Consider the following 20,107-nt stretch of genomic DNA (forward strand, 5'->3'; position numbering starts at 1 on the left):
ATGAATTAAAATTGTTTAGCTTAGTTATTTGGATATTTGGAAAAAAAAAGGTTACCTTAACTGTACCATATTGATTGCAAATAAATTGTAAAACTAAGTGTTTTTAAAAAGTTGATTCAAAATATAGATGAATATTTAATAGAGCTCTAGAGAGAAGAAACTAAAGAGCAAAGTAATACATAAACTACTAGGAAATATTACTGTAATATTTTTAAATTTTACATTTAATTGTATAAAAAATAAAAGATCAAATACCAAGTCGAAAATTTATTTGTAGAAAAAATAATGAAAATTCATAAACTTCATGTTAAAATGCTTTCACTTACAGATAATGAAATAACAACAAACGCTCTTTCAATTGCCACCTTTTGTGCCTTGCCCTATCCTCAGCCCACCATTTCAGTGAAATGTGAACAGTTCCAGAAACCAGCACCTGTCTCTTTGTCCAGGGCCTTTCTCCATTGCACCTGGTAGTGGGCAGGAAGTATTAGGAAAAATCAGTCACCTTCCTCAACTGTACCCCCCTGCCCCGCTGCCCACCCGCCAAGGAATAATAACATTGTGTGATTATGCCAGTGCTCCTGTCTTGTGTGTGGACTAACTTTGAAGTTCTCAGTTCCAAAATTGGATGAAAATCCTCAAACTCATTCTGAAGATCTGCTCAAAAATGCACCTTCTTCTCTTCCCCATTCTCACTTCATGTCCCCATTCCCTACCAGCATTTTCCAGGATCAGCAACCAGATTAATCTCTTGTTCTCATATCTTGGTCTCAAAGCAGCTCCTAGAAAAACAAAATAAGATGCATTAACAACAAAATATTATAACAATAAAATCTATCAGCATGAAATTTGCCTCAAATAAAAAAAATGAACATTAAAGGAAGAACTGGTTTTTTTATTTGTTATTTATCAGATAGCTCAAGATCAAAAACTAATCCTCAACATTATAAAAGCTATACTGAGAGAATCCTTCCTACTCTGCTGAGGAGAATACAAATTGATGAGATGATGTTTATTTTAAAAAAGGAAAAGAAAGAAAATTGGCAAAAGATACAGCTCCCTAATATGTATGCCTTTTTGCTCACCGGGTCCAATTTTATTACTTTATTCATTTATTCACTGAATTGAATTACGTTAATTAAAATAGAGTTTGATTTATGGCATAGTTTATGCTAAGCATATAATCACAGACTAGGGGAACCTAAGCACAAAGTCTGAGGCTTAGTTACATTAGAGGGATCTGATTCCAGTGGAGGAGGTAGGGGTGAGGAAGAAGTGAAAGAGTCCCATGGTTCCTCAACTTTTCTCCTTTGCCTTCCTCTTGGCTCTGAAATGTACTGCCCCCAGGGCTGTGGCTCTGATGCCCATCATTGCCTAAGTCATGCCACCTTTTCTCTTGGCCTGCTTCTCTGTTTGACTTTTCCTGAGTTATAGTGCTGTGACTTCCAGCATCTTCCTACCTGTTCGCTCTCCTGTGATTGGCTTGAATCTCATCCAGTTTTCAATATCACTCCTCTCACAGCTCAGTGGCAACCAATTCTATTTTGTGACACTTTATCACCCAGACTATTGCTTCATTTGCTGGAAGGCACTCATACTCATGTCTAAAAAAAAAAACATATGCCAACTCCCTGTTTTATAATCCATGTCCTGAGCAGTGATTGAAGAAAGGAAAACATACAGATTTTGCCCATATATATTTTAGCATAAAAATTAGTTTTCCTTAAACAGTGGGTATGGCTTCTACTTTTCTGCAAAAATTTATTCCATACCATGAAAATCACTAACACATGATAGGAATGCACATTGTGTGTGTGTGTGTGTGTAACTCAGAAGTACTTTTTTTGTAATGTCACCTTTTTGTTAATTATTTTACAACAAATGATATTCAGAAATAAAAATCTGAAGTTTATATCATTCTCAGGACACCAATTATGGGAACTTTTAAACATACATCAAAACCTTCCTGAGCTCTTCAAATAGGAAAATGAAATTCTGCCAAGTTCCTGATTTCAAAATGACAAGAGTACTTGTGGCAGCAACACACTGGAGGGACTCACTACTGCTTGCTCAATTGGCCACCTGCCACGTTATTTTGGCACCAGAGGGATGTGCAGAAATGTCATCAAACCACAATTTATAGATGCCACTGCAGCTAATGATCAGAACTGCTGCTGGAATTCTGTCCAGAGAGGTGTCAGGGAGTTGGGTTCCAAGAATGGATTTGTATCCTTATGAACACATCGGACCCAAAGGACATTACCTTCCTATCATAGGTAGTTAAAAGAGAAAATAAATGCATTGTGAAATTAAACATATATTTGGATTTATTGCCGCCATTTAAGATGAAATTTAGTTTCATTATATGTAAAATAATCTGTCCACATTTAACACTACATAAAGTGTGTAGAAAACTATGTTACTCATATATTTAACCAACCTCTTTGGATTAGCGATGAATTTGTGGGATTGAACTTTAGGCAATTTCCATTCTAAAAGTGTGTTGTACTGACTTAAATGTCTCCATGTGCCCAATGTCTGCATTTGATTTTACGTTTCAATATGTGAGGTTCACTGTATATACATTTAGTTGTTTTCTATTAACTTGTGATATGACTATATGATTGGAGTGGCTTCTTAGATTGAAAATGCTTTGAGAAATATTTAATGTTTATGTCTCAAATAAAATATTTTTAAAGTACTAGAAATAATGAACTATTAAAGCATTATGTTTAAATAAACTTCATGTTTACTCAGTATTTTTACTGAGCTATTTGCACTTTATGACTACAACATGTTTATGAAGTAGGAGTCACTGAATCCAAATTGTACTTTCTAAATGGGACAGAGTCAGGAATTTGCCAAAGATCAAAAACCTCATGGTTTAACAAGGACCTGAAAAGTATATCCATGCTGCTGCTTCTTTGCTCCTTCAATACAGGTGACCTTGAAATAGATAATTTCCCCTGGCAGAATTTTTTGTTTAATATGAATAATGAATATTTATTGGTTTTCCAGATAGTATTTTAGCGAATCAGCCCTGAGTGAGACAGTTATTTGCTTAATGGTAGAGATAACCTCTGCATGTGATTTATCATGCCTTATAATTATAGTCTGCATATAATGAGTTAACTTTTACTATGTGCCATTTACTTGTTTATTAGTAATATTGTTTTAGACCAGCAATTCAATTAACTATACATATCACTGGTGATTTCTAATGATTTCCCTCTTCTTATAATGAAAAACAGTGGGTCTTTGTAGGTTTTAATATACCAGATGGAATGAAGACGTTTGCTAAGTGTTATTAGTCTATTTTGTGCAAAAGAACAAGAATGATATCAAGGGCATTAGTAATTATTTGAATAAAAATAAGTGGTATCTCTACTCAATTTACAGCCTTATGAAAAGTTGTTTAGTCTCCAGCTTGGAAAAGTAAATCACCATGCTAGCTCTGTAATATATAAAGCATAATAAGACACATTTTTGTGTGGATCCAAAATATGCAAAACAGTGTTTCATGCATAATGTCATTAAATCCTGATAATAATGGAGCAGTACTCAATACAGGAACAGGGACAGAGTGCCCTGGTACAGGCTATAATTGTCCATTTATGGATGATTTTCATAGTTTAGAATGAATATCTGAAAGAATGTGAAGCCAATGTCCAGTGTTTGAGAAAAACTTACTTTTCATAATCTGAGAAATACATGCATTAAAAGACCCTTCCACATTTTGTCATCACTCACTGCACCCCTCCCCACTATCACTTATGGCATTAATTTTGAAATAGTAAAATCAACACATGAAATTTGGACTTGGATCCTGGTAGTGTATTCTAGCAAATGGTCCAATAGTCTGAGATACAAAATGTCACAGAATATAAATTGTCACCTTTTGATGGTGGGAAGAGTGACACTGAAAGCTAAAAGTGGGATCCAAGTGAGGCCTAGGGAAAAGAATAGGTAGGCCAATGCCAGACCAATGGCAGAAACACAATATGTAGTCCAAGACAGACAAGATGCAGAAGCAGGTGGAAAGAAGGAGATGCCAAGACTAAAGCAACTGTGAACCTCAGAGCCAGTGCTTTGGTGGATGTGCAACATGGGAATCAAGAGGACAGAGGAGAAAGGTAGATGAATGCAGGAAGCCTGTCTACTGCTTCATTAGCCTCAGCTCCTCCATTCTTGTCATAACTAACACACTGAGAGCTTGAATGCAGGTTTAATTAATTTACTTAATTAGGTGTATATGACAGCAGAATGCATTTTGATTCATTGTACACAATTGCAGCACAACTTTTCATTTCTCTGGTTGTATTTATGTTGGATTACACCATATGTACAGTCATATGTATACCTAGAGTAATGATATACATCTCATTCCACCATCTTTCCTACCTCCATGCCCCCTTCTCATCCCTACCTCCCCTTTGCCTCATCAAAGTTCCTCCATTTTTCCCATGTTACCCCCCATTATGGATCAGCATCCACTTATCAGAGAGAAGATTCTGCCTTTGATTTTTTGGGATTGGCTTAGCATGATATTCTCCAACTCCATCCATTTACATGCAAATTCCATGATTTTGTTCCATTTTAATGATGAATAATATTCCATTGTGTATATATATATTACAGTTTCTTTTTCCATTCACCTATTAAAGGGCATCTAGGTTGTTTCTCCTTTAGCTATTGTGAATTAAGCTGCTATAAACATTGATGTGGCTGTGTTACTATAGTATGCTGATTTTAAGTCCTTTGGGTATAGATGGAGGAGTGGGATAGCTGGGTCAAATGGTGGTTCAATTCCAAGTTTTCTAAGGAATCTTTATCCTGCTTTCCAGATTGGTTGCACCAATTTGAAGTCCCACCAGCAATGTTTGAGCGTGCCTTTGCCCCTACATCCTTACCAACATTTATTGTTGTCTATATTCTTGATAGCTGCCATTCTGATTCGTGTGAGAGTAGTTTTTATTTGCATTTCTCTAATTACTAGAGATATTGAACATTTTTTTTCATATATTTGTTGATCAAATGTACTTCTTCTGAGAAGTGTCTGTTCAGCTCCTTAGCCCATTTATTGATTGGGTTGTTTGTTTCTTTGGTGTTAAGTTTTTTGAGTTCTTTATATATTCTGGAGATGAGTGCTGTATCTGACATGTGTGTGGCAAAATTTTGCTCCCAAAATGTAGGCTCTCTCTTCACCTCATTGATTGCTTCTTTTGCTGAGAGGAAGATTTCTAGTTTGAGTCCATCCCATTTATTAATTATTTATTTTATTTCTTGTACTTTAGGAGTCTTGATAAGGAAGTTGGGGCCTAATCCAATGCGATGTAGATTTGGGACCACTTTTTCCTTTGTTAGGCACAGGGTCTCTGGACTAATTCCTAAGTTCTTGATGCACTTTGAGTGTTTATTTTCATTTTTATTTTGCTACATATAGATTTCAAGTTCTCCTGGCACCATATGTTGAAAAGGCTATCTTTTCTCTAATGTATGTTTTTGGTGCCTTTGTATAGTATGAGATAACTGTATTTATGTGTTTTTCTATGTCTTCCATTCTATACAATTGGTCTACATGTCTATTTTGGTCCCAATACATGCTGTTTTTGTTACTATTGCTCTGTAGTATAGTTTAAGATCTGGTATTGTGATGCCTCCTGCTTCACTTTTCTTGCTAAGGATTGCTTTGGCAATCTAGGTCTCTTATTTTTCCAAATGAATTTCGTGATTTTCTATTTCTATAAGGAATAATGATGCGATTTTAATTGGAATCACATTTAATCTGTACAATGCTTTGGGTAGTATAGCCATTTTGACAATATTAATTTTGCCTATCCAAGAGCACAGGAGGTCTTTCCTTCTTTTAAGGTCTTCTTCAAATTTTTTCTCTAGTGCTCTGTAGTTTTCATTGTAGAGGACTTTCACCTCTTTTTTTTAAGTTGATTCAAAAGTGTGTGTGTGTGTGTGTGTGTGTGTGTGTGTGTGTGTGTGTCTATTGTGAATGGGATAGGTTTCCTAATTTCTCTTTCAGAGGATTCATCACAGGTATGGAAATTCATTTGATTTATGGGTATTGATTTTATATCCTGCTACTTTACTGAATTTATTAATTAATTCTAGAAGTTTTTCTTGTAGAGGTTTTTGGATCCTCTAAGTACAGAATCATGTTGTCAGCAAATAATTATAGGTTGAGTTATTCTTTTCCTATTTGTATCCCTTTAATTTCTTTCATCTTTCGAATTTCTCTGGGTAGATTTTCAAGGACTATGTTGAATAGAAGTGGTGAAAGAGAGTATCCCTGTCTTGTTCCATTTTTTACAGGAAATGCTCCCAATTTTTTCTCCCTTTTAGAATTATGTTGGACTTGGGTTTAGCATAGATAGCTTTTACAATGTTGAGGTATGTTCCTACTATCCCCAGTTTTTCTAGTGTTTTAAACATGAAAGAATGCTGTATTTTGTCAAATGCTTTCTCTGCATCAATTGATATAATCATATGATTCTTATATTTAAATCTATTAATGTAATTAATTATATTTATTGATTTCCATATGTTTAACCAACTTTGTGTCCCTGGAATAAACCCACTTGACCATGGTGCATTATTTTTTTAATGTGTTTTTGTATGTGATTTGCCAAAATTTTATTGAGACTTTTTGCATCAGTGTTCATCAAGTATGTTGGTCTGAAATTTTCTTTCCTTGATGTGTCTCTGTCTGATTTTGGTATCAGGATGATATTAGCTTCATAGAATGAGTTTGAAAGGATTCCTTCCTTTCTATCTCATGGAATAATTTAAGAAGTATAAATTTTATGTCGAGACAAGGTCTTGCTGAGTTGCTTAGGGCCTCACTAAGTTGCTAAGGCTGGTTTTGAACTCACAATCCTCCAGCCTCAGCCTTCTGAGCTGCTGGGATTACAGGTGTGAGTCACCACACCTGGCATATCATGCATTTTTCAAATTTAATTTTTAAAATATTTTTTTAGTTGTAGTTGAACACAATACTTTTATTTTACTTATTTATTTTTATGTGGTGTTGAGGACCAAACCCAGGACCTCACCCATGCTAGGCGAGCACTCTACCACTGAGCCACAACCCCAATCCCAAAATTTAATTTTTAATTGATAAATATTGTATACACTCATCAGGTACAACATGGTGTTTCGATGCATATTTATAAGATGGAATGATTAAATTAGGCTAGTTAATGTATTCATCCATTCATGACATTTTGTGGTGAAACATTTAAAATCTCTTTTAAAATTTTTGAAAGTAAATTAATTATCTAAGTGTGTATTATTTGGGTTCTTTTTAAGTTTCTTTTTAAGTTTTTAATTAGCATGTACGAATGGAGTTCAGTCATTGTTCTGTCCATGCCTGCAGTATGCACTGATCAAACCCAGCCTCATTTGATCCACCCATCCCAACTTCTAGTGGTCACTCTTCTACACTAGGGTCAACTTTTCTTCTTTTTCTTTCTTTTTCAACTTCTAGATATGAGGCAGAACATGTAGTACTGGTCTTTCTTTTTCTGGTATGCTTCATATCACATAACTTCTTCCAATTTCATCTGATTTGCTACAAAGCACAGGTTTTCATTACTCTCTAGAAACTTTCCCTGAAAGTTCAAGTGAGTGGAAACAGAAGTTCTGGGTGATAATCCTAGGAAATACCGATCAGAGAGAAGGACAGTGAAATGATAAAGATAAAGGAATTAATGAAGTGTCTGTTTTTCAGTAGGTTCACACTCCAAATTATCCCACGTGGGTGAGGATACTTCCAAGTTGACACCTGTCATACTGTAGTGAGGTGGGAAGACTGGGGACTAACTCTGGCACTTCCAGTGCACCACAGCTGAACAGAGGCATGCTCAAGGAAGAACAGCAGGCACTGGCTTCACCCCAAAAGCATGTGCCAAGAATAAAGGGGTGGGTCACCCACTGTGTCTACTACAAGGTATATTTTGGTTTAGTTGTTGTGTAAAAATTTTTGATTTTGAAGGATTATTAATTTCTAATTTTTATTAAAACTATTTTTGCTCATTTATAGTAATTTTATTTTTATGGACTTTTTCTATACAATTTTTAAACGTTATGAACTTTTCCTCTTACACTGAGCCTAGGATATCTAGACTTAAATCTTTTTCTCATTTTTTAAAATTTATGTTTCATATTTATTTTGGAAAATTCTATCAGAAAACACAAAATAATGTTATTCTAATTGTACAGTGAATATGTTTGAATATACACTGACATATTCAGTCTCCCCAGTTGCATAGAGCTGTAGTTATTCTCCCTCTTCTCCCTTCCTAACACTAAGGAGAGATTTCTTGGGAAAACTTGCCATTTGCCATTGTGTAGCAATGGATGGATTCGATTAAACTCAAATTGGGTAATCCCAACATCTATGCCATGGATGCTGGACCTTATAATGAGCCTTTGCCAGTTAGCATATGTTCTTCCCTTGCTCACAGAGACTGAGTTAGGAGTAAATCAGGGGGAAACACAGGCAGTTTTTGAAGCTCTGGTCAGGCAGTGCCCTCTCCACAGGATGAGAATGAGACGCCATGGCTGTGGTTCCTGTCTGCACCCACCTCACAATTACGTACATATGTGACACAGCGGTCTGAGAAATAAGCCAACACAAAGACGGGGGCACCAGGCAGCTTGTATATGAACAAACTACCTGCAGCCCTAACTGGATTGTGGCTTTTAGAGTATTTCAGTGGACTCATCCCACAATTCCGCCTCATTCTTGAAAATAGTTTTTATGCAGTTTTCTTTTTCTTAACCACACATAGCTGTGATTGATTGATTGACATGAATATTTGTACTTTTGTTAAGATTATATTTGATACATTTTTAGAAGGAAAGAAAAATCCACAGGAAAAAAATGTTTACAACCAAAGAGCACGTAAGTTATTTATCTTAATAAAAGTAAAGCATTAAGTGTAAATGACCTTGTTCTCTACAGGAAGGTCTAGCAACAGACTGGCTGTTGTCTACTTACAACTATAAAGTATTTTTTTCTTATAAGAATCCTCCTATATAAAATATATTTTGGCAAAAAAGTATACTCTCAACTTTAAAATTTTGAGTTTTAAGCAACAATAAAGAAATTTAGTAAAAGTTATTAATAAGGAAACTGAGCCCCATAAAATTTAACCTATCTCTTGAGAATTTGTCAACTTTTTGTAAAACAATGACAAATTAGTCCTATAATTTCAGTTTAATTCAGGAAAGCTACTTCCTTATGGATAATAAGGTGTCTGAATATTTACACATTATACCTATTAATTCAAATATTTATGCTGAAAACATTTGTGACTATCATTGAGTTTCTATTTTCTTTGAGATATGGTACAAAGTAACTCTATTCTATTGGAGACTGATGTACAAGGCAGTTAAGTATTCTCACACTTGTTCTTGGCATGTTCTTGTATTGCAAGGAGTTTTATGACTCTTTACAAAAGTGCAAGATCTTAAACTTAAGAGAAAAATATAACCAACAAAGAATTCAATGATGAATGACTGAATACTGAATACTGTGATCAAGGATTCATCCATTTGGTTCTTTAAGAAGATTTTGTTTAAACTGAGTGTGCTTATATGTTAGGTTGTTAGTGCAAGTGTTAGGGGGTATTACTGTACTTTGCAAAGTAAACATTTCTGCTTTTTCTATTTTCTCAGATATTTTTGGGTTGTCAGGCTATAGAGCAAAGTCTTTAATCTGTATTACACACTTGGGGTCAGACTTCTCATTGTTGCAAACAACCATGGAACTCTTCCAATGATTTCATTGATGACTCAGAAACACAGACAATGTTATCATTGGTATGTTTTACTTATTTCCTTTTTCTTAAATTCAGCTGCATATCATCTTTCCTATGAGACTAAGTTCCACTGAAATAGGAATAGCACAGGCCTGATTGATTTCAAAAGTATTTGTGTAAAGCAAACTGTGCTTATCAGCTAAACTAGCATGGCTCTTGTGAGGGTGATGACAAAGGTAAAAGCTGAGATGCAGCCTGAAGAAAAGGGAGATAAGACAGCATTATAGACTTGAAATCACTGAGTCAACAGATGGCATGGGATGTGTGTATCAAAGGCTGCTTGAGAGTTTTTAAAAATCATTCCTTTAAAAAACAAGGAATGCCATCAGTTAGGAAAAAAATCAATATTCCAATAACATTTGCCTGGGATTCAGTCTCATGGTGCCTTGAAAATACCAGTTTTTAATGTAAATGTGTTTGATTTTTGTAATTTATAATAACTATCAAGACAGATGGGGGAAGGTTGATCAAAGGATACAAAGTTATAGTCAGGAGCAAGAAGTTCTTTTAAGCTGCAGGGCAATTATAGATAATAACAATATACTATACATTTCAAAAACAAGGTTGTGTGTTTTCACCATACTGAATTGATTAATGTTTGATATGATAGGTACATTTAACCTAATTTAAACATCATGCAAAGTATGCATGTATCAAAACATTATATTGTACCCTACTAATAGTACAACTTTTTGTTTTACATAGGGGTTAATTTTTTTTAATTAAAAAAATAAAACTCTTGAAAGAATATTAATATTTTTATGATTATAGTGAACAAGCAGAGGTTTTATACAAGTGATCATATTTGATATTCATATCAACCATTTGGAAAAATTATTTTAATTATGCTTGTGTTACAGATGCAGAAACCAGGGTTCAGAATAGTTAAGTAATTTCCCCAAGACCTCAGAGTTTTTATGTAGTTGAGAAGAGATTAAACACAAGTCAGTTTTGAATTTAAATGTCATATTCTTGTTATAACATTAGTCAGCAATCCTACATACCAATTTTTGCATTTGTGAGTGTATTAGTCAGTTTTGTGGTCACTGTGATAAAATACCAAAAAAAAAAAAAAAAAAAAAAAAAAAAACAAGGGAAGGGAAGATTTATTTTGGCACATGGTTTCAAAGCTTTCAGGCTATGGTTGGCTGTGTCCACTGCTTTGGGACTGAGATAAGGTAGAACATCCTGGCTGAGGTGTGGCAGAACCCAGCTGCTTACCTCAAGCCAGATGGGAAGCAGGGGGTGGGGAGGGGACAGGAAAAATGTAGGGACCAGAAATAATCTCCCAGAACATACACCAAGGACACATTCCTTAATTAGATCCCACCAATTACACTTTTCACCACCTCCCATTAATGCCATAAAATTGTTAATCTGATGATTTTGTCAATGCCCTGAGGATTCAACCACTTCTCAAAAGCCCCACATCTGAACATGGCTGCACTGGGGACCAAACCTTTAACACACAGGAGCCTTTGAGGGACTTTCCAGAAGCAAACCATAACAATGAGTTATCATAGGTTTCTTTTGTCTGCGGTTTTCCATACTGGTATGTGGGATTGCTTGAATATGCATAATGAATACATGTCATTCCAGGTGACACTGTGACTTTAAGACAGTAAGCTGTCTTGTCAAAGATGCAGTTGGTCACTAAATTCCCAGAATTTTGTTCTGTTCCTACTGGAAATCAATATATGTGAGTGCCTACTGTGTTACAAAGATTAAAATGATTTTTTAAATTGTAAAGATGAATATGATATAATTCATATCCTTTAAGATTTTTCAGAGAATCTCAGTTATCTTGAAAAGTTGTAACTGTAGCAAAGGGAACCATATTAAAGGAAAAAAAATCAATTTTTAACTTTTCTGATGTCTTAAATCTGAAAACATCACTTCCTAATGAAAGATTGCTAGCTTCAGAGTTAGACTTATCTATTTGTATACTATTCATTTCATAGAAATTCAATAGGAATTATGAAAAGAAAACTTTTAAGAAGAACAGAGAGACGGGATTTGAGATAGTCTGTGATACAACCCTTTGGTCTGACAGAGGGTTTTACTTAATAATACCATTGAGTCAACATATATGCTCCATTTCTCCCCACTTTTCAATGGATCACTTCTCTATTCATTTTTTATTGCTGTAAAAAAATTAGAAAAAAAAATAGTGGGTTAAAACAGCACCCATCTATTAGCTCACAGTTCTTTCAGTCAGAAGTCTGGCACAGACCTGGGTTCTTTAGGTATCGGCCATGGCTGACTTCTCACATGGATATTCTGGGGAGAAGTCTGTTTCCAAGCCTACTTCAGCTGGTGGAGATTTCCGATCCTTGCAGTTATGGAATTGAGACCCATATTTTCTTGTTGGCTGTCAACTGGAGTCTCTCCCAGATAGATATCACCCATATTCCTTGCTTACCTTCCTTCTTCAAGCCAGCAACCATGCACAAAGTCCCTTTCATGCTTTAAACCTCTCTGACTTCCTCTTCAGCTACCAGCCACAGAAAGTTGCCTGTTTGCCAGGGTTCCCACAGCTCCTTATGGATTAAGGCCAGTGAATAATCTCCAAAAGTCGTAGTTACAAACTTCAGGCATTAGAACAGGACAAACCTACTTCTACAGGATGTTCATAAAATGTTGGGTCAATCTTGCATGCCCTTGTAGAAGTTCTTTTCATAGTTTGTGTCATAGTGCATTTCACAACCTCCCCTGATCTTTGTCACAGTGGCCTCCTCTTGTCTTGCAGCTTATCTTGTACCAGAACTCTTGGCCACAGTGCCTGTTCTGGGCTGATGTTTTTTCTCTCAAAGTCACAGAGGAAGTTGAGCAAAACCACATTTCTCTGGACTTAGTGTCCTACACTTTTCCCAAATACCATACAAGTCTTCTACGTATAGCAGACTTTATGAGGGAGGAAGACAGGAATCCCTCTTGACATGATATTTTCAAAGACAGGAGTTGGAACAGGTAAAGGCAAATAAGACACTAAGGGCACAAAATTTAAGAAATTGCTCCGGGACCAGTGGAAATGACAATCCTGTACCTGCCAACTCAGTGCTCCTTCACACCTGAGAGTTAGTTCTCCCTCCAGCTCACACAGCCACAGGATCCAGCCCCAGTCATTTTCAAATCCATAAAATAACATACATAAAAAATGGAAACTGATTCTATAAAAGCATGATTAAAGCAATTAAAATCAATTATCTGACATTCTAATGTACATGATTTCCTATGAATGTAGTAAATAAAAATAGACCAGTAGATTAGAGGAAGGGAATCAGAAGGAGGGAGGAGAGGGAAAGGGGAAGTACTGGAGAGTGAAGTGGAGCAAATTATACCCCATGATTGTATGCTTATGTCAGAATAAACCCCAATATTATATATCATCATCTTTCACTAATAAAAACATTTTAATAATCCAGCACAGAGTCCAATAATTTTGAAATAATGATGAACATAAATGGTATTTCAAAATATCTTCAAACTGATGATTTTAAAATATCTGTGATTTCTAGTAGTGGCCAATGTTTAGGAACACAGCATTACTATCTTGGGGGGAGTCTTATATTCACAGTAGAAGCATATTTTAATTTCCAATTAAAAATCACTCATGCAGAAAGAGAATTTTTTTACCCAGGGTCACAGACCCCTTTACTTCTGTCCACCCACTCCAGTTTAGGATTACAATATAAAACAATAATCCAATATTCTGAATGCTTCAAGAAGTTGAGAAATAAAAAAAAAAGATTATTCTGAGTCTCCAAGAAATAACAAATTTAAATTCAATTCATAGATGGTTTTTGAGTACAGTGTATAAGGCATTGGTTGAGAAAAGTGGTAAAGAAAAATAATAAAATACTTTTTAAAAATGAAAAACTAAGCCACAGAAGGATTTTCTTCTCAAACACATTGCTGGCTTTACAATGGTATTTCAGCTGCTCCCAGGGGGAGCCCAGTTTCAATTATTTAAACTTACGTTTGATCTACTTTAACTAACCTACTTTCAGTGGGCCTGGTCAGGGAAGGAGGGGGAAGATGTGAAAGATGATTGTTCTATAGGGCACTTTTGTGGTAATTCAAAATATATAACTGATTCATCAAAGATTACAAATCCACAAGATTCCTAAGCATTGGTAAATATTTAAAGCTCCTATGGAAATGGAATTAGAAGTAGGAATTAAGTCGTCTAATCATTTCACCTGCTCAGATGCAATGGGAAGGCTTAATGAGAGAAACCCTTGGATATTTGCTGATGGTGCATTTGTGAGCTTCCCTTCCATTACTGAACACATGGAGAGAGTAATTTTTCATATTGACATTCACTTTTGAAAATGGTTTCATGTGTTAAAATAAATCCAACAAAGGAAAAGAACCCATTATCTTAAAGGAGATGAACTACAATAAGCTGATTCATGCCATGAGAACAATTTTATCTTACAAATGTCTCCTGCATATCATCTGCAAAGCCTTTTCTAAAAATACACCTTGAGGAGATAACCCAAATTACCCTTTTTCAGCATGTAAAAAGCCTCAAAATACTGTGACTATAAGTGAAGTTGACCAGCTTAGGTTGACTTTTGACTATATTCTTTTACAAAATTGAGCTGCCATAAGTTTCATAAATCATTTCCTAAATCAGAACTTGATTTCATAGAAATAGGACACAAAATAGATTCTTTAGCAGAACTTGGAAATGCAGGATTAGTAACTCACCAGTGGGGCTCAACTTTGGTGTCTCCATTAACCAGGAAGATGGTAAGATGCTGATCATCCATCCCTAGTTCTCACACTGACCACTAGGATGCATTTCAACTTGGGTGCCTTGTAGGGTAAAGTATAGTATCAGTTTATCAAATAGTCTAAAATAAAGAACTTTAAGCTAAGGATGAGTTTATGTGCCTGTAAAATGAACCTAATAACCTCACTTAAAGGGTTATCCATGAGTATCAAGTGAAATAATGTATTTGAAAGGACCTGTAAACTGTAAAATATGAGATTGATTTTTTAATCTGACCTTTTCACCCATTTTGTTTTAATTTTCATTTTTCAGACACAAAAGTCCTGAACATACTTATTGTATAAATTTAAAGGATATGTCTGGACATATGTATATAGTTATGAAGTCATCACTACAATTAAAATAATAAACATGGAGGTTGGTTGCTATTTAGATTTTTTTCTTTTTACCCAACTAACAAAGGAAGCTACAAAGTTCTGTTTGTGGGTTTCTGAGGGCAAAGGAACTAAGTATCTAGCACAAGAAGTGAGACAGTAGGCTAATGACAAGGGGTGTGCTTACCTTAGCAAGAGTTCTAAAATTCAGCAATGGCTAGACTTATGGTATGACATACTGACCCTTTTAAGACAATCCAGCTACAAATCCATGTACCCAACAAAGGATCACATCCAGAATAAATAAAGAATTCCTGGGACTCAGTAATAAGAAGTCACCAAGTTTAAAAACAGGCAAAAGTTTCTTCACCAAAGAAGACATAAAAATTGAAACACACACACACACACACACACACACACACACACACACACACAGACAAATACCATCTGTTGTGAAAATACAAAACACATGAAATGGCTCATTCTAAATGGCTAAATTTTTAAATTACGGATGACACCAAATGTCAGTGAGAATGTGAAGCAACTAGAACTCTCATACTTTCTTGGACAGGATATAAAATTATAGGATAATTACTTCAGCCATTCCTGAAACTGGAACCTGCCTAGGAATTATTAACAAAAGACTACATACAATGCAACTCATTCATGCAGTGAAATACACCTTAATCATAAGAAGAAACTGACTACTCATAGAAGCAACATGGGGACTACATCTCAGATCTTCATGCTGGTTGGAGGAAAGCTTCCAAAGACAGTGCATACAGTAGCATTCCATTAATACGATGGTCTGGAAGTGAAGTGTGGTGTCAAGTAATTAGAATGCTGGCTTTTGGGCAGGGGAAGGGCTGAAGATTGACAGGAATGAGGTGTAAGCAAATTTTTCTGAGGTTATGACAGGATATAAGTTGCACAGATGTGCGCATTTGTCAAAACCAGCAAATGTACACTGAAGACTTATACATTACCTTGTCTTTATTTTATATCAAAATTTTAAAAAGTGAAGAATTATTGAGCTGTAGGTATGTTCACACTAAAGTATTTAGGGAAAGTATACAGATATCTGTAATTTATTAAATGCATCAAAAATAGGATAGATTGATGGATTGCTAGACAGATGGATAGATATGTGACAAAACAGTGTGGCAAAATATAAAATTGAGGAGATAAATCTATAAATGTTCACTGTACAGTTATATTTTAACTTTTTATCAATATATTTGGAACTTGTATGATAATGTTTTGAACAAAATTGTGAAAACACATCCAGTATGCTACCATCTGTGAATCTTTTTCTAGGAAACCTGAAGTCCTGTTTTACAGGATGTGTATATCCTTGCCTTTGCATCCTGATACAAAGCCAGACACCAAATGGGAGCAGTGGGATATACCTTGTTATATCCACCTTTATTTTTCACCTTCATTGTGACTCCAAATGTCCCTCCTGGAGAGTTCCATCATGGTGGAAGGGAGTTTACTAGGAGCTACATTAACATCATAACTAACCTGGAAGCTGAGGTTCTGCCCCCATGTTTTCAAGAATCATAAGAAAAGTAGAGTGACATTGGCTGAGGGAGAATGAGCTTTGCCTCATGGGGTGGGATTGCTATCACCGAGCACAGGCCTGGGGGGACTCTTCACAACACTTTTATGAAGTGAAGACACCCCCTCCAGTGAAGAGTTCCCCTCAGCAAATAAAGTGTGGGTAAACTCTGGGCTTGGAAACCTGACCAAGGAAAGGAAAACAAGCAATAATCAGAGGAAAAAAAGGGGTACTGTTCTGGATCAAGATCACATGAAGAAATGATGGCATAGATTCCCTCTGTATCTTAGCCTTCTTTAGTGGCTTTCTTTGGGACATTCAGTCCCAACAAATGACAGCCAGTGGGAAGAATCTAACAGAAGATGCTCACATGGTTTGGTTTCATTTTTAAATTTTCATTTAAATATCTTTCACTGGGTCGCACACTCTCCTGTTCAAACAAGTTGCGTTTCTCATACTTTTCTCACATACTTTATTCATAGGCATAATTACATATATACATACATCTATATATTTGCATATGTGTATACATAGGTACACAGGTGTGTACGTATGTACATACAGATGTGTGTGCATATATATTTATATATGCTATTTGCATAACCTTTATGAGATATTGAATTTACTCCCACTTCTTCAGAGAGAGATTTCCATGCCTTTTTTTCTTATTTTTCTTCTCAGTTTGCAATAGTTATTGATTGAGTTATTGGCTTCAAATTATCTCATGATTGTTGTTCAGTTACTGATAGGTTTACACACAGTATTTATTTCAAACATTGCAGAACACAGAGCACTGAGCTGACTCAGGTACTCCTGCTATGTCTCCTCTGGCTATAGCAATTGGTGTGGTGTGGGTACCTTTCTGTCAAAGCAAAGGATTTTTGCAGTTAAATACATTATTATTGAATTATGCAAACAATGTATGGGTATTTATGTGACTTGATATGCAAGGTGAAACACTAAAAGGTCATGAGAAACCCAAATTTCTATGAGCTTCTTTAGCTCAAAACATGCTCAACAATTATGTTCACTGCTGGATGATGATAAACCAGTCTAACTGGAACTTCTCCCTTAAAAAATACAAAGAAGTAACTCTAGAAAAGGTGGATTTCTAAATTTTGGGTCTTATCCTTAAAAAATACTGAGCTTGGTTTTGTTCCTTAACAGGCTTGCTGCATGGTCCAAAAAAAAAAAAAACAAAAAAAAAAAACTGAAATCTAGAATGACTTCTTGCCTGCTAAGACAACCTTCCCTGCTCCGACATTTACTCATACGTCCTTAAAGTAAAATGCCACCAGGAAAGATAAAATACATGTCCCATTTTGTTGATAAGTAACAAGATTCCATAAATGGTAGTTCATGCATGTGTGTGTGTGTGTGTGTGTAAACATACATGCACACTTGAATTATTATTGCCATAAATGTATCAATGTAATATTATATCAATTGTCTGTCACTGTATTATCAGAACCAATTAAGTGCCCAACACTTCAGAGGTGTTTGTTTATTAAACAAATGCTTACAGAAGCTCTTCTCTAGCATGACCCTTACCTAGGTGCCAAGAACACAAACATTGCTAATAAATATTTAAGGAATGAAAGGCCTATTTAGAAGTTTCCCTGAACTGATTTACAGAGCTTTCAAGAACCTGAGTGGTTAATAGTTAGAATTAAAAAGTCACAATCTTTTATGCATGATGTAGTTGGACTCATGGAGGTCATCCATCCAACTGACCAACCTTATAGAAGGCAATGACCTAGAGGTATCCCAGAATAGGCACTTATAGTTTTAGGACAAGTTATAGCAGAAGACAAGATATCTCAGAATAAGCATTTTATAACTTTAAGAAGGTTGGTACCAATTCTATCACAACGAATATACTTGCTAGGCATAGAGGGTAATTCACATCTTTCCTCAACTTAGACTAGTTGCAAAAATTTGTTCTGGAAGAAAGAGTTTCATAAATGTTTTTTGAAATCTAATATAATGTGCGTAAGGATGTTATTATGCTTATTACCAAACCAGGAAAATGTTTCTGTTCAACAATTTAGTGCAAAATAATTAGCCTCAAAAAGGTTGTGATTTAGAAATGCTGCCCCTATCTCCCATTTACTTTAATTGAGTTTATGGTGCATGCAGGAAAAAAGGGTAAGCATACTACTCCCCTCTAAAATTAAATTTTGGGAAAACTCAAGAATTATAGCCTCTTGTTGACCTGGTTTTCCTTCTGAAATCATCCCACAATTTGTTTATGACCATTTTCACATCATTAAACTTAATAGTGTTTTTTTTTTCTTCAGTCACTGCCTCTTTATCCTTTCTGGGTTCTTCATTTGGAGGCCTCTAAAATTGTTTATGAATGGCTAATTATTTCCCACTTGCCCTATTTCTTCCTAACTCAGTCTCAGTCATTATCATTATGAGGCTGTTTCTCCCAGTTCATTCTCCTTCTCCTGGAGCTTCACCATTTTTGTTCAGACTTCCTGATTCTTTCCCCAATGAGATATTTGCCACATATTAATATCTGAAAATATTACCTATGCATTATTGTAGATTTTTTTCAAAGAGGCACTTGATTTTTTTAACACAAGGTATATACCATTCAAATGTCACAGAAGAAAATCTAAACTGAAACTTGAACTTGAACCTAGAGGGATTATCAGGTCAAACAATCATAAGGAGACAAGATGGCACTCTGCCATGGAGACAGAGACAGCAGGGAAGGGGGATATAATATGCATGATCTCTTCATCCAAAATTTTAATGTATGCTTGAGTTCTCTATTAATGAAGTTTATAAACATTTCCAATTAATGTTACAACTTCAACTTCTTTAAAATCATAAACTACAATAAAAACACAGGGAAGTATATAAAAAATCTCTTTAATTTTCTAGTACATCTTGTTTTAACATTTGCCATTATTGCTTATATTCATTTTCTATTTCTCTATAATAAATTACCACCACTCTGTTGACCTAAAACAAGAGAAATCTATTATCTCATCATCTCTGTAAAGTCTGGAGAAATACAACTCATTCTGCTGCAGGTAATTTCGAGGTTGAAGTAAAGGTATGTTGTGAGCACCATCCTCATCTGGAGGTTCTGGGGATGAACAGTGTGCTTCCAGGTTCATTGCAATGTTGAAAGACTCCAGTCCAGTGGTATAGGACCAAGGACCCTGTTTCCTGTTGGCTGTTAGCTAAGGGTCACCTTTAGCTCCTAGATTTGCCTGCCCATCCTGCCATGGGACTTCCTCCACACTCAAGCCAACCAGGGTACACTGAATCCTTTTTATACTTCAGTTTCTTGGTGTTAGTCAGCTTTTCATAACTATGACAAGATGCCTGAAAAAACCAACTAAAAAGGAAGAAAGATTTATTTTGGCTCACAGAGTCAGAGGTTCAGCCCATAGTCCCTTGACCATACTGCCTGGACCTTTGTCTAGTCACAACATCATGGTAAGAAGCATTCAGTTAGAAAAAGATGCTCACCTCATGAGGGCCAGCAAGCAGAAAGAAGAAGAATGGAAGGCTGATACCCAACTCCCTACACTAGGCCTCCGAAAGGTTTTATCTCCTCCTGAGAGACCAAGCC

General features: G+C 35.5%; 1 long non-coding RNA gene across 1 annotated transcript in view; it reads right to left on the bottom strand.

Annotated features, from left to right (window-relative positions):
• Positions 1 to 584: 584 nt before the first annotated feature.
• LOC144377586 (uncharacterized) overlaps positions 585 to 20,107 on the bottom strand; it is a 95,007-nt gene continuing 75,484 nt past the window's right edge. Inside the window, exon 3 of the long non-coding RNA XR_013438577.1 lies at positions 585 to 782. This is a non-coding gene — a long non-coding RNA (uncharacterized LOC144377586). The remainder of the gene's footprint in view (positions 783 to 20,107) is intronic.

Source organism: Ictidomys tridecemlineatus, chromosome 5 (assembly GCF_052094955.1).
Source record: "Ictidomys tridecemlineatus isolate mIctTri1 chromosome 5, mIctTri1.hap1, whole genome shotgun sequence".
NCBI lineage: Eukaryota > Metazoa > Chordata > Mammalia > Rodentia > Sciuridae > Ictidomys > Ictidomys tridecemlineatus.